Raw genomic sequence first — 13,538 nt, forward strand, 5'->3', positions numbered from 1 at the left:
ACACTAAATATCCATTATCAATTTAGTTCGTTGGAGGGTCAGCCGGAGGGTCAACGGACCCCTCGGACCCTCTTCTGGTTCTGCCGATTAGGAACATACAATCTGACCTTTGAGCACTTAGTTGGACTGATCAAAGAACATATAACTTATTAGCTTTGCGCTCTCAAAACAATGCAATGTAAGGCTTTGCGTTGGTGAGTAATGGCACACGCAGAGTAGGTTTGCGCTTGGGCAACAATCCTAAGCACATAGTGGCACGTTGCGTGTTCATCATTTAGGAATGTGGAATGGCACACAACTTACCTGGTAGAAACCCTAGTCGCACAAAGTATTAGTTGGTCAGAAACCTGAACTTGATTCTCATCAAGATCCTACCTTTATGGATGGAAACACATCAATATCGATCCATAACGTCTTACCATGCATTATTCTCAAAAGCATGTAACTTTTACGTGAAACTAACCTTGTTGCGAGATTCCTTCACCCTGAACTTGAACCGCCCGAAAACTCCTTTTTAACCGTTTTTTTTTTTCTGTTCCTCAAACTGGATCAGTATCGAGATGAAATCATTCCCCAATCCTCTTCCTTCTATTCCCACTCAAATCCATCAAAAGTAGTCTTCCTCTCTATAGGATCTTTCTTTCTCTCTCTAGAAGATTTAAGACAAGTGTAAGAATGAGGGAGGTTCATCCTTGCTTTCCCTTTGGGATTTTTACATGCCAAAAAGGGTTGATACTAGGGGTGTACTTGGGTCGGTTTTGACCAAAAACCATAACCATAACCGCATAACTGATCAGTTATGGTGGTTATGGTTATTCGGTTTTAATGGTTATAGCGGGTCGGTTATGGGTGGTTAATCGTGTATTTAGCTTAGCTAAAAATAGCTTATTTTTTTTAACATGGAATAAATTGTTATTGCATATTTGTATATATTAGTGTATTACATAGTATTAAAAAATACATATAATCTAGAATATTAATACCAATTATTACCAAATATTCGAATAAAGTGATATGATACATTCCATAAATTCAAATAAACATTTAACCAAAACCACAAAATGATATGAAAAACCAATAAGTACTAAAAATCATCAGTCAAAAATATCAAATATAAAAAATATGGTGAAAAGTCCTAAATCCTACAAATATTTATTACATGCCGGTTCAGTTCGGTTATGGTGGGTATGGAAAAAATGATAACCATAACCGACCCGCTACATTCGGTTTTCAAAAAAACCATTAACCGACCCACCGGTTTTTTATTTGGTTCGGTTTTTTGGTTCGGTTTTGGCGGTTAATTCGGTTATGGTTCGGTTAATTCGGTTTTTTGCACACCCCTAGTTGATACCCTTTGACTATATGAGTGAATCTAAACCACTTGCATGTTCGAAACCGTTAAAACCACCTGTAATTTCAAAGATACACGGTCACCCTTAAGTCATGTGTTGTATTCTGAACATATTGTGCGCTGCGCACTAAAAAAGTATAATTTTTTTAAGAGAACTCAACCTCTCTCTTAACGATTTTATCGCTCGGAACAAGCTTTTGATTTCAAGGATTGGTCGGATGGTTTTCCACTAATTGATTTCCTCCTGAGAAGTTCTTAATTTCAATCCCTACTAAATGCAAATTCTGTAAATATGGGCGACTACCACTAAGAAGGATTTGAACTAGGGGAGAGGGTCTAAGAACTTGTTCTAAGAACTTGTTCTCGCCCTTTGGAGTAAACTAGATATCAGCTGATCTGCCGCTTAAGAAAAAACGTATTTAAAACGACTGATCCGGTCATAGTTTATTTATTGGATCGTCAATGTAGTCACAAACTTACTATCACAAGAAAATCACATAAAGTTCAATCCAAATTCCATCCGTTCCCAGGCCCAGCCCATGGAGATAAAATTTAGTTTATCACTAATGACTAACAGGAAGCCTATAGAAGACAAAAATACATATATAATTATTAAAAATATATCATAATATGAAGCTTTTATTCAACGATGAAATAAAAATATAATAATGTGAACACCTCAATATTAATGTATACTAGTGAGATTTCTCACGCGTTGCGGCGGATATTCGGTCAAGCTTGATTCGGTTCATTACAATTCCAGTAAGATACTGACACTCAGTACTATAACCAAAAGATTTATGCCAAATAGGATTCAAAACGTGTTTTACATCGATCTAAAACAAATGAAACGAATACTGGTGCCGATAAAATTAATATGGGCCTTGATGCTGCTAGGTCGAAATTGGTTCGGTTTGTCACGGCAGCAGTACGGTACCGACACTCGTATACACTACGACACCAAAACGAATACCGGTGCCAATAATATTGATACGCTGATTATAACAACTCTCCTAAAAATTATAAGAACACCCTATACGTCCTAAAATACACCCCGTATATAAAAAATAGGCCCTAAATACCAATATATAATTAAAAATCAAATAAAAACATTAATTTAACACCCGCGACAGACTGTTCTTGATTCTTTGCGGGCCGCGAGCGAGGGGACAAGCGGCGTTACCCGAAGCTGCCACGTGTCGAGATCGTGTTAAACCTACTCGCATGACTGGTCAGGGCTAGGCCCTACTAGACTTAGCTTGCGGGGCGCGAAGGCCCCTTTGTTCTCTTTCGCGGGGCGCGACCAAGGGTCGATCAGACCCTATAAATGGATGCCATCGGCATTCAGTTGCAACTCGTTCAGAATCTCAAATTCTCTCTCAGTTCTCTAAAGCTAAAATTATATCCGGGTATTATACCCACTAAAATAGCGAAGCTCTGCCTCGTTGTAAGTATTTTAACCCCCGGTTACGTATTAGATACGCTGCCCGATTGATCTAGTGCTCCGTAACGCATGTCGACCCTCTGCCTGACTCAGTCGTTGGAGTTTCTGTCTCGGGGAGGGTATAACTAATGTAAATTTCGGTTATTATACTAACGCGTGTGCATTATTTAAATTTGATAGATTATAACCAGGAAGTCACAAAGGAAATACCTAAAATAGCAATGTGAGTAATTCCTTTTTTTTGCAAACTGTTTTTACAAAACCTCAATTGTTTTAATTTATATTTAACAGTGATTGAGTATTTGTATTCTACAATTATCGTCGGTATGTTGGGGTTTTGTATACAAAATTTGTTACTACACTGTGAGTAGTAACATTACCACCAGTCAGGATCGACAATACCGTTGGTGGTAATTAAAGTAGATGGAAACAAATGTAATTGCTGGATTGCCCTCAATACTGTAAAATGATAAAATCTGTTTTGATTAAACTGGAATTTACTCACCGGTATTTCTTGCTGATAAAATGTTTTTAAACGCGTTTCAGGTAACAAAATGTGAAAGCCAAATAGAAGACAGCTGGACAGCACTGAAGGCTTGGAAAAATGGCTATAAACGTTACCTAAATAAAGAAGAAGCTTTTATTTGAATAAATTAGGGTTTATCCCTATAAACATGTTTGTAATAGAAACTTGGGTTTATCCCAACGCATTTATTATCATAAAATTGTGGTGTTTTACTCTGATAAAATTTCCTAACTACGGTCCTGACGAAATTTCCGCTGCCAATTTAATGATAAACATGGATACCACCATCTCTGAGTAAGCCGCGGTCGCCCGCCTCCCAAGGCAGGGGTCGGGGGTTGCGACAGAAGGTGGTATCAGAGCTACAGCCACTAATTTCAGCCACAGAAGTGTTCTGCTGACACCAAAATTTTATCTATTATGTTAGGAAATTATCTACGGGATTATGTGCATATTTTATTGTTTTGTGTTATTTGACAATTTGTTAGTTTACAAGATGAGTGATCAAGGACCATCGGACGCTTATCGTCAACCGTCTAGTTCTCCTAAGGATGAAGGAACTTCTTCCCAGCCTACCCCCTCGGGGTACTCAGCTGACACAGAAGTGGGAATCTTTATATTTAAGGCACAATTCGAAGAACCATTCCCTACAAAAAAGAGAGGATGGTTCAGTCGGGGAGCACACGAGCGTAGGAAAAGAATGAGGAAATTGCAGCAACAGAGGGCCTTAGCAGCAGTAAATAGAGAAATGAATGCCCAAACTCAAGATATATTCAATAGGAGATTAGCAAATTTTCACATATTAGCTACCACTGCCGTAGACCCAAATTTAGAACAAATCCTTGCACCACAGCCGTTACCACTGTTTCCAACACAACCTATGGAAATTGAACCAAACCCAGTGGACCAGATTCCAGTACCTGCCTTCGACCCAAACAAAATCCCTAGAGTCCCAACACCCCATCCCCTAGATTATGACCCATGGAATGACGACCATAGGTATTACCGAGAACTCTACCCACTGGAAGAACCTATACAAAACCCAATAGCACCCTATCCCAACCTTGACCCCCTAGATCCATATTGGGATAACGACCAGTATATTCGAGAAATCCTAAAAAACCCATACCCATACGAAGAACCGATGCCCCAGTTCCCCAACCCGATACCAGCACCAGCACCACCCATGAGTACCGAAAATGTGCAGGAACTCCGTACCTTTGGTGAGGAGTTGTTACATGAAAGTGAAAGGATAATGCAGATAGGGGAGAGGCTCGTTTGGAAGTACGACGAGCGTAACATGCAATACTGGATGAACCCCTATCAGCAATAATAATAATAATAATAATAATAATAATAATAATAATAATAATAATAATATATGCGTGTAATTTGAAAAAATAAATCCACTAAAATGGATAATCCAATAGCTACTAATGCATACTAGTATTGTATTTTAAATTTCCGTTGCAGTTTGTAATAGATATAGATATCTATAAAATAGAGTAAATGTCGCAATGCATGATGATTTTGACCAATGTGTTACTGTGTGATTGTTCGCATTAAATATTGTTTTGTGATATTAATACTTGGTAAATGTTTATAATCCAGATGGACAACGAAGTGAACCAGGAAAACCCGAATAACGATAATAACGACAACCAAGTAGATAACAATGCTATCTAACACATAGTAGCACAAGGGATTATAGACGCTATGCCATATATTATCAAAACGGTTAAGGAAGCAGAAAATAATAAAAGTAACAGTGGAACTAAACGACCACCTACTGAACCTAGTCACAACGTAAAAATGGACCACTACTTCAATTGCCTATTCCAAAAAGAAGAAGAACCATGTCTTATGGTTGTTCTTACAAAGAATTCTGGTCTTGTAAACCAATAGAATTCTCGGGTAATGAAGGAGCCATTGCAACTCTACACTGGATAGAAAAGACTAAGGCAGTCTTAAAAATAAGCAAGTGTGCAGAAGAAGATAAAATCATGTTTGCCTCCAATCTTTTTAAGAATGCAGCTCTAGAATGGTGGAACACTATTCTCCAGTCTAAGGGAAGTGATAGAACCAATAATATGGAATGGAATGAGTTTAAGAACATGGTTGAAAGGAAATTCTGTCCTCCCAATGAAAAGGAACAGATAGCTAATAAGTTCTTAAACCTTAGAATGACTGGAGTAGACAGCAAGGGTTACACTACTGTATTCTTCGAATATGCTAGAATAGTGCCAACCCTAGCATCACTAGAACTGGTATTAATCTCTCGTTATATCTGGGGATTAATCAGCGAGATTAGACATGTAGTCAAGACAGCTAGACCCCAAACTATAGAGGAAGCTGTAGAACTAGCTAATACCTTGACTGATGAACTAGTACGTACACAAGAAGAAAACCAAAGGAAGAACCTAGCTCAAAAGCTTACCCAGGAATTTCGCTACGGTAATTCCAACCGTGGGAAAAATATAGGTTCTACCTCTACACCTTACTGTAAAGCCTTTAAGAAGAAGCATTCAGAAAGATGCTCCACCTACTGCAATTTTTGCAAGATACCAGGACACAAGGAAGAAGATTGCAGAAAGAAACCCAACAATGGAGTATGCTTCAACTGTGGGAAAAAGGACATATCAAGCCAAATTGTCTGAAACTAGTTCCAGCCATGAACAACAAGACTACTAAGAATGCTAGAGTATTTGTTCTGACTGCGGAAGAATCAAAGATGATTTCGGACGTGATTGCCAGTACATTTTTAGTTAATGATGTTTTTGCTAAAGTATTATTTAACTCTAGTGCAAACTAAAGTTTTATTAATACTTCATTTTGCAAACTTCTCAATCAACCATTAACTAAACTCCAACAAGAATGTCTAGTAGAAACGGAAAATGGAGAATCCATTAAGATTACTAAAATCTTGCAGGGAGCAAGAATAGAAATTTTAAACCATAATTTTATTGCAAATCTTTACCCAATGAATCTTGCGGGATTTGATATTGTATTAGGAATGGATTGGTTAATAGCCAATAAAGCCAGTATTCTATGTGATCAAAAGTCAATACAAGTAAATTCACCAAAAGGTGAAAAGATCACAATTAAAGGAGATAAGCCATCTCGATCCACTAAATTCATCTCCGTGATGAAAACAGCCAGTTATGCAAGAAAAGGATCACTAGTGTATATGATTTCCATAATCATTAACACTAAAGGAAAGGAATTGAAAGATATTCTCGTAGTATCTCAATTCTCAGATGTTTTTCTGGAAGAGCTACCAGGACTACCGCCGGACAGGGAAGTCAAATTCAGAATTCACCTACTACCAGGAACAGCCCCGATTGCCAAGGCACCTTACCGTTTGGCACCCGCAGAAATGCAAGAACTGAAGAAACAGTTAGATGAACTTCTGGAGAAAGGATTCATACAACCTAGTTCATCACCATGGGGAGCACCAATTTTGTTTGTCAAGAAAAAGGACGGGTCAATGCGTATGTGCATTGATTACCGAGAATTAAACAAAGTCACGATTAAAAATCGGTACCCGTTACCGAGAATCGATGATTTGTTTGATCAATTACAAGGAGCTCGATTCTTTTCTAAGATCGATTTATGCTCAGGATATCATCAACTGAAGGTACAGGAAGAGGACATTCCTAAAACTGCCTTTAGGACAAGGTATGGTCATTATGAATTTACCGTCATGCCATTTGGTCTAACCAATGCCCCAGCCGCATTTATGGACATGATGAACAGAATATGTAAACCATATCTGGATAAATTCGTAATTGTCTTTATAGATGATATTCTCATTTACTCTAAGAGCAAAGAGGAACACGCAGCGCACCTACATGCACTCCTAAGTTTATTGAGAAAAGAAAAGCTTTATGCAAAGTTTTCGAAATGTGAGTTTTGGTTAGAAGAAGTGCAATTTCTTGGACATTTAGTTAATCATGAAGGAATTCATGTAGATCCCACAAAGATCGAGGCGATTACTAAATGGAAAACCCCTGAGTCGCCAATAGAAGTAAGAAGTTTTCTAGGACTGGCCGGTTATTATAGACGGTTTATCCGAGATTTTTCTAGAATATCCATTCCCTTAACAAAACTGACCTGTAAATCTGTTAAGTTTGAATGGGGACCAAAACAGGAAGAAGCCTTTAGAATTCTTAAGTAAAGATTAACCAACGCACCTATATTAGCGTTACCAGAAGGAACTGAAGACTTTGTAGTCTATTGTGACGCTTCTAAGTTAGGTTATGGATGTGTGTTGAGGCAACGTCAAAAGGTCATAGCCTATGCCTCTAGAAAACTTAAGAATCATGAAGAGAATTATACAACCCATGATATAGAGTTAGGAGCCATAATTTTTGCCCTTAATATTTGGAGACATTACCTTTACGGTAGTAAGTTCACCATTTTCACCGATCATAAGAGTTTAAGATATGTTTTTGGGCAAAAGGAGTTAAATATGAGACAAAGGCGCTTGATGGAGATTCTTAGTGACTATGATCGTAATATCCAGTATCATGCAGGAAAGGCTAATGTGGTAGCCGATGCTCTAAGTCGACAGTATCATGAAAATCCAAAAAGAGTACGTTCTCTCAAATTAAATCTGCAGATAGATTTAAACGAGCAAATTAGAGAAGTACATGAATCAGTAATCAAGGACGATACTAAAAAATTAAAAGGAATGATTAAGGAATTAGAACAAGGAACAGATGGGATTTAAAGATTCCATAAGAAAAGAATTTGGATACCTAAACAAGGAAACCTACGCCACCGAATATTAGAAGAAGCCCATAAGTCTAAGTATACGATACATCCTGGAAGTGATAAGATGTATCAAGACTTAAGAAAGAATTTTGGTGGATAGGAATGAAAAAGGATGTAGCAGCTTATGTTGCCAAGTGTCTAACCTGTTCACAAGTTAAAGCTGAACATCAGAAAACCTCAGGTTTATTGCAACAATTAGAAATTCCTATATGGAAACGGGAATTGATAACAATAGATTTTGTTAGCAAATTACCCAAGACACGAAAAGGTAATGATACAATCTGGGTGATTGTAGATAGATTAACCAAGTCAGTCCATTTCTTACCAATGAAGGAAACTTTCAGTATGGAACAATTAGCCAAGTTATATGTAAATGAAATAGTTTCATTACATGGAATTCCTTTATCAATTGTTTCTAATAGAGATAGTTGTTTTACTTCTCATTTTTGGACTAGTTTCCAAAAAGCAACGGGAACCAAGTTAAATCTAAGCATAGCTTATCATCCTCAAACAGACGGACAAAGCGAAAGGACAGTTCAGACAATGGAAGATATGCTTAGAGTTATGCAATTGATTTCGGAGGAAATTGAGACGATCATTTGCCATTAATCGAATTTTCCTACAATAACAGCTATCATACCAGTATCAATGCTGCACCATTCGAAGCACTTTATGGACGAAAGTGCCGAACTCCAGTCTGTTGGGCAGAAATTGGAGAAAAGCAACTGTCTGGACCAGAGATAGTACAAGAAACAATAGACAAGATCATTCAAGTCAAGGATAGACTAAAAGCAGCACGTGATCGTCAAAAGAGTTATGCTGATAACAGGCGAAAACCGTTGGAATTCCAAGTAGGAGATAAGGTATTATTAAAAGTTTCTCCTTGGAAAGGAGTAGTCAGATTCATCAAGAGGGGAAAGCTAAGCCCCGGGTATGTTGGACCTTTTGAGATTATTAGAAGAATAGGACCAGTAGCTTACCAGCTACAACTGCCAGAGGAAATGGCAGGAATACATGATGTATTTCACGTTGTAACCTCAAAAAGTGCTTAGCAGATGAATCATTATTAGTACCTCTTAAGGATATATAGGTGAATGAAAAGCTTAAGATTGTAGAAAAGCCTCTACAGATTGAAGACAGGAAAATAAAGATCTCAAACATAAGAGACTAGTTCTAATTAAAGTAAAATGGGATTCCAAGAGAGGACCAGAGTACACATGGGAGCTCGAATCAGAGATGCAGAGGAAATATCCACACCTGTTCCAGTAGACCTCGAGGACGGGTTCTAAAACAAGGTGGGGAGGATATAACAACTCGCCTAAAAACTATTATAACACCTTTATATAATTAAAAATCAAATAAAGACATTAATCTAAGTATGTCGTGGGGTGCGACAGACTGTTCTTGATTCTTCGCCGGCCGTGAGCGAGGGGACAAGCGGCGTAACCCGGAGTTGCCACGTGTCGAGATCGTGTCAAACCTACTCGCATAACTGGTCAAGGCTAGGCCCTACTAGACCTAGCTCGCGGGGCGCAAAGGCCCCTTTGTTCTCTTTCGCGGGGCGCGACCAAGGGTCGATCAGACCCTATAAATGGATGCTATCGGCATTCAGTTGCAACTCGTTCAGAATCTCAAATTCTCTCTCAATTCTCTAAAGCTAAAATTATATCCGGGCATTATACCCACTAAAATAGCGAAGCTTTGCCTCGTTGTAAGTATTTTAACCCCCGGTTACGTATTAGATACGCTGCCCGATTGATCTAGTGCTCCGTAACGCATGTCGAGCCTCTGCCTGACTCAGTCGTTGGAGTCTTTGTCTCGGGGAGGGTATAACTAATGTAAATTTGGGTTATTATACTAACGCGTGTGCATTATTTAAATTTGATAGATTATAACCAGGAAGTCACAAAGAAAATACCTAAAATAGCAATATGAGTAATTCCTTTTTTTGCAAACTGTTTTTACAAAACCTCAATTGTTTTAATTTATATTTAACAGTGATTGAGTATTTGTATTCTACAATTATCGTCGGTATGTTGGGGTTTTGTATACAAAATTTGTTACTACACTGTGAGTAGTAACATTACCACCAGTCAGGATCGACAATACCGTTGGTAGTAATTAAAGTAGATGGAAACAAATGTAATTGCTGGATTGCCCTCAATACTGTAAAATGATAAAATCTGTTTTGATTAAACTGGAATTTACTCGTCAGTATTTCTTGCTGATAAAATGTTTTTAAACGCGTTTCAGGTAACAAAATGTGAAATCCAAATAGAAGCCAGCTGGACAGCACTGAAGGCTTGGAAAAGTGGTTATAAAAGTTACCTAAATAAAGAAGAAGTTTTTTTTCAACAAATTAGGGTTTATCCCTATAAACATGTTTGTAATAGAAACTTGGGTTTATCCCAACGTATTTATTATTATTGATAAACACCAATACCACCATCTATGAGTATGCCGCGGCCGCCCGCCTCCCAAGGCAGGGATCGGGGGTTGCGACACTGATGCTATTAGGTCAGAATTGGTTTAGTTTGTCACGACACCGGTACAGTACCGGCACTCGTATACGCTATGACACTGAAACGAATACCTGGTCCCGATAATATTGATACCGGTACTAACGTTAGATTGGAATTGGTTCGATTAATCATGGCACTGACACTCTTATACCCTACTATACCAAAATAATTGTATTTTGAATACTCAACTACTTATTCAACTAAGAAAAATCAAATTACATGATTCAAAACTTAAAAAAAAAAAATATTTATGGAGTTGTATTTTAATGTGAAAAAATGATTTTAATATGTATAATATAATATTTAACTTTACTATAGCTGTATAAGAAAAAACATAAATATCTATATGATTTTCTTAGACAACTATGTAAGAGTATAACCCTCCTCTTCCATTAGATCTAATCGACGCAACATCCAAATGCTCTGTGTTACTTATAACTTTGTACATAAAAGTTCGTTTTATATCGAGTGTCTTAAACTCATTGTGGACTAGAATCATTGTATTTTCAGTCTTAGTAATAAAGTTAACATGTTATATAAATTGTGATTGGGATTTCTATAATTGTTCGATTCAAAGATAAATAATTAAACAAGTATTTATATTTCGTAATATATAAAGCATGGGGAAGGATGTATAGAAAACCCACTTTAATTTAGAAAACCCGGGAAACTCAAAGCTCCCGATGTTTTTTGGTTTTGAAAAAATTTACACATGTTATATGCATGTTTTTAAGGGTTTTGGGCAAAAAAAAAAATCAAAAAAGCGCCGAGTAGATATTTTTTAAAAAAATAAACAAGTTTTATGTAACACGTGTTACATTCATCAGACATATTTGTAACATGTGTTACACCAAAACTTGTTTATTTTTTTAAAAAATATCTACTCGGCGCTTTTTTGATTTTTTTGCCCAAAACCCTTAAAAACATGTATATAACATGTGTAAATTTTTTCAAAAGAAAAAAACATCGGGAGCTTTGAGTTTCCCGGGTTTTCTAAATTAAAGTGGGTTTTCTATAGATACTTACATTATAAACCATATCTATCAGTTTAATTAAATAAACTGGTGTAAACGACTCGAAGGTTTTCGCGTGTGTTAATGAAGTTCATTTAAAAAAAAAAGAATATATCCTAATTGAAAAAAAAAATCGAAAAATGTCATTTTCACTTTATCTTTCTTGTATTTATAAAATGCAAAATAGTTCCTTAAATTAGTTCTAGAGGTGACATGTCAATTTAAATATAAAATGATGTCAGAGAACTAGATAATTCAAGGTACAACTTGACAACAAAAGATGACAAAAAAATATTAGTTATTATATCTATTAATTTGTTAGTTGTCAGTACTTCGTTATCCTGTATTTTAATTTTGTAAATAGATTATATGAGAGCAAATGGTTTTTCAAGAATATTTACGCTTTTAAAAACTCATGGTTTTACAAGAATATTTACGCTTTTAAAAACTCATGCCTGATTAAACAAAACAGCAATTATAAATCAAATACAGGTCGAGGCAGAACGGTCCCCAAAAACTCTTGAAATCTTTATGTCTTGGGTGATAAAAAAACTTAGGCCCAAAATTGTAGTCAAGGGAAATGAATTAGAAAAATAAAACTTGGTTGTGGAGCCAAAACTATAACTTGAGACTTTTACATTAACTTTAGGTTGTTTTTCCATTCCACCACCAACACTTTTTTACATAGCAATTGGATGCATATATTAAATATATAAGGATAAATTACACTTTTCGTCCTTTATGTTTGTAGCGAGTTACAACAGATGACCTTTAACTTCAATAATTACAATCACAGTCCTTTATTTGTAAAAACCATAACACTCTACGTCCTTTAGAACTAACCAAATTAAATTATTTAGTTAATTCTAATCACAAAAGGGTAGTCTTGTAAATTTACTTATTTATTGAACAAATATATTTATAAACAAATAAAAAACAAGAAAATAATATGCATAATTACCAAACTCTGTCCCCCCCCCCCCCCTCTCTCAACGCTTTCTGGTTCTTCTGCAATACTTAAACCATGTCATCTTCAATTTGAGTTCCTCATATATTTCATTTCGAAGTTGAAGAACAAAACAAAATCACGCCTACCTTCACCCGTCATCAACTCCGGTGAACAACCCCAACCCATTTTTCCGTTCCGTCAATACTCTGGCACAAATGACTCAGATCCGGCTTCAAATCCACCTGTGAGGTTGCGGCCTTGAAGCGATTCAGATCCAGTTTCACCTTGCTGGATTCAGACCGGCCAGTGGATTTAGATCCGGTTTCACCCTGAAACGATTCAGATCCAGCCAGTGGTTGCTGGATTTCTGGCTTGGTGTTTGGAAAAATTAGTAAAAGATATAGTTTTTATTAACCTTGCACAAAACTTCCTCCAGAAGTTTTTTGAAAAACAGGGTATGACATAAATAGCTTTGCCAATGATTTTTGTCATATCAAATTATTTGGGATAATAGAATTAATCTGCTGTGAATTCTAGTTCGTTTCTTTCTTATCTCAATTTGTTTTTTTTTTCTTTTATAACATCAGATATTCAAAAGTACAGTTTCTACATTTCATAACAAAATTTATTAAAATTAGATGTATCTATGTATCTTTCTGTTATCATGAGACTAGAATTGGGTGGGAGTGGCGGTAGTGCAGAGATGGTTGAGGAGCTGCAGAGTGGGGGTTCGACTTCAATCAGAAATGGAGGGTTAACAATGATGGTGGTGGTGGGTCGGAGATGGTGATCGGCAGTGGTTTTTAGAAGATGAGAGTGGTGGTGGTTTAGTGGTGGCTACCCATGGGTTGGGTTTTGTGGTTGAAATGGGTAAAATTACAAACCTACCCTTATGTGACTGAAAATTATAACATGGTTAGTGTCAAAGGACGTAGAGTGTAATGAGTTTTTCAAATAAAG

Source organism: Helianthus annuus, chromosome 8 (assembly GCF_002127325.2).
Source record: "Helianthus annuus cultivar XRQ/B chromosome 8, HanXRQr2.0-SUNRISE, whole genome shotgun sequence".
Taxonomy (NCBI): domain Eukaryota; kingdom Viridiplantae; phylum Streptophyta; class Magnoliopsida; order Asterales; family Asteraceae; genus Helianthus; species Helianthus annuus.